This window comes from Arachis ipaensis, chromosome B3 (genome assembly GCF_059453495.1).
Source record: "Arachis ipaensis isolate K30076 ecotype BB chromosome B3, ASM5945349v1, whole genome shotgun sequence".
NCBI lineage: Eukaryota > Viridiplantae > Streptophyta > Magnoliopsida > Fabales > Fabaceae > Arachis > Arachis ipaensis.
Window position 1 is genome coordinate 36,178,788 of NC_142438.1, and position 3,107 is coordinate 36,181,894.

The 3,107-nt window shown below is 46.3% G+C and overlaps 1 pseudogene; it reads left to right on the forward strand.

The window, feature by feature from the left end:
• Nucleotides 1–204: 204 nt before the first annotated feature.
• LOC148570307 (uncharacterized) lies at nt 205–1,194 on the forward strand (annotated as a pseudogene).
• Nucleotides 1,195–3,107: the final 1,913 nt, after the last annotated feature.

A 3,107-nucleotide genomic window follows, 5' to 3' on the forward strand; every position in this document is an offset into this window, starting at 1 on the left:
AATGAGGTAGAGGCAGCCATTGTGGGGTTCCTCCGAGAAGTGTGGGGGAGGGCCCCATACTTGGATACTAAAAAATTTCTCCAGGGGTCGCCGACCTTTGTCCAGTCACAATTAGGTAGCTTTTTGCGTTTCTTGCTTATTTCCGACTTGCAATTTCTTTTACCGACTTTGTCTGATTTTAGCTACCAATTTGTTTTTGCAGAGATGGCAAAGAAAAACGCTCAAGAGTCTTACCAGAGGGTTCAGGAAGCCAAGGCAAAGTCTCGAGCCAGGTCTAGAGGTGTTAGGACGGTTGTCTCTCCTCCTCCTCCTCCTCCTCGGAACGTTGGGACTCCCTCTCAACCTATTGTAATTTCTTCCTCTGCTCCCTCTCTGCCACCCCCTCCCGTCCGACCTACTCCCGAACCAGAGCCAAAGAAGCGCAAGACCTTAGAGTCTGGCGCTTCTGGTGAGGCGGACGCTCTTGCGTTCGTCCGAAAGAACATCTATCCTCATGCTCGTATGAGTATGGATGATGTTTCTGTTCGGCACTACCTCACTACTGTGGTTGAGGAGAGTCTCAAGACGGCGGGGGTTTGTGGCAAACTCTTGGATATATTTGAGAAGACTCCCATCAGCTCTTTAGGGACGACCTCGAGGGTCTAGGAGCTGGAGGGTAGGCTTCGTGTATATCAGGAGCATGAGAAGGAGTTGGAGGGGAAAGTCGCCAAACTGACGGAGGAGAGGGACAGCCTCAGAGAGAAGGGGCAGAAGTTGCAGGCTCAATGCAACATGGAGGTAGGTTTAAGGAAAGCAGCGCAAGCCAGCTACAATAGTTTATTTGCTGATCTTGTGTCTGTAAAGAACGACTTGCTGAATGCTCGGAAGGCCTACACCGAGTTGGAGGACTCTATTGCGGATGGTGCTGATGAGGCCTGGAGGATTTTCAAGGAACAGGTCGGAGTTATTGCTCCTGACTTGGACCTTTCTCCTTTGGACCCTGATAAGATTGTTATTGATGGTGCCATCGTGGATCCTCCTGTCCCCATAGTGGAGTCTGAGTCTGATTTAAAGACTCGGGGGCAGAGGATCATAGAGTCCCCTCCTCGCTCTAAGGACGCTCCGAGTTCTTCTACCGTTCCTCCGACTTCCTCTTCAACTCCTGCTCCTGGCGTTCCCCCTGACTCTGCTGGTGGTGATCTTTTAAAAAAGTGATTTTGGCTATTGGGGCCCGGCCTGTGGGCCCCTCTTTTTAAACTCTTTATATTTATTTGTTGGTGTTTTGAACAATTTTTTGGCCTTTTAAGGCCGTAAACAAAACAGTAATGCCCCTTTTTAATAGGGGTTTAATTTAGCGTTAAATAAATGCCCTTTTTGGATAAGGGTTTTGAGTTACCTTATGCGCGCATGCTTTTCGTGGTTCCTTTGACTCTTTGATCTTTTCTGGAAAAAACCTTTTCTTTGGGACTTGCCTGCTTTTCTGGATTTCCTTGATTCTCAAGGCAGCCTTTTTCTTAGTTTTTCCTTATCTCTTTTTGTTATTCCTAGTACTCAATTTTGTTTTATTGAGTTTTTCGTGACTTAGGCTACTTTTGCGATTCATTTTAATTTTACTCGGTTTCGCATTCCGCCTTGTGAGTCGGACTGCTCCCGAGTTTATCATGATCGACTCCTATAGCCTCTTTACGCCGACTTGTACCTCGTCGTTTTATCCTGACGACCATCTAGGTCGGTTCATGGGATTTTCACGTTTTGTCGAGCTTAAATCGGCGCGTTTCGTAGAAAGAAAATAAAAAGGGAATTTGAAAGAGATATTTAAAATGAAAGAGATCTTTATTAATTGAGGAGGTACCTTATTGCTACTAAGGGCTTTTGATAATTTATTTCCCTTAGCCCCTACTGTGATGCCTCGTTAAAAACCCTTCTTCAGAAAAAACCCTTTGATTCTGGGAAAAAATCATGAAGCTGGGAAAAGAGTACATCAGGGAGTAGAGTTTGCTTTTAACTGTAGTACCTTTTCATATTACAAGCATGCCATGACCTTGGTAACTCGGTGCCGCCTAAGTCGGTCACCTTATAATAGCCCTTCCCTAAGACCTCTTTGACCTTGTATGGTCCTTTCCAATTAGCAGCGAGCTTTCCCTCCCCCGATTTGTTGACTCCAATGTTGTTTCTGATTAAGACTAAGGCGTCAGGGGTGAAACTCCTTCGAATGACTTTTTTGTTGTATCTTATAGTCATCCTTTGTTTCAACGCTGCTTCTCTTATCTGGGCTTCTTCTCGGACTTCAGGGAGCAAGTCAAGTTCTTCTTTGTGCCCCTGTATATTCCCGATCTCGTCGTGGAAAATCACTCTTGGGCTTTGCTCATTGACCTCTATTGGGATCATGGCTTCTACGCCATAGACTAGTCGGAAGGGTGTTTCTCCAGTGGCGGATTGGGGGGTTGTTCTGTAAGCCCATAGTACTTGTTGGAGCTCTTCAGCCCAAGCTCCTTTCGCCTCTTGTAACCTTTTCTTCAGCCCTGCCAGGATGACTTTGTTGGCTGCTTCGGCTTGCCCATTGGCTTGTGGGTGTTCCACCGAGGTGAACTGGTGTTTAATTTTCATACTGGCTACCAGGCTTCTAAAGGTGGAGTCGGTGAACTGGGTTCCGTTATCTGTGGTAATGGAATAAAGTATCCCATACCTTGTGATTATATTTTTGTAGAGGAACCTCCGACTTCTTTGTGCAGTGATGGTGGCCAGTGGTTCTGCTTCTATCCACTTTGTGAAGTAATCTATTCCCACTATTAGGTATTTAACTTGTCCTGGCGCCTGGGGAAAAGGACCTAACAAATCCATTCCCCATTTTGCAAAGGGCCATGGAGAAGTGATACTAATGAGCTCTTCTGGGGGAGCCACGTGAAAATTTGCATGCATTTGACATGGCTGGCACTTTTTCACAAATTCTGTGGCATCTTTCTGTAAGGTTGGCCAGTAGAATCCTGCTCGGATCACTTTCCTGGCCAATGACCTGGCTCCGAGATGATTCCCGCAGATTCCACTATGCACCTCCTCCAACACCTCGGTGGCTTTTGAGGTCGGTACACACTTTAGCAATGGTGTTGATATCCCCCTTCTATAGAGAA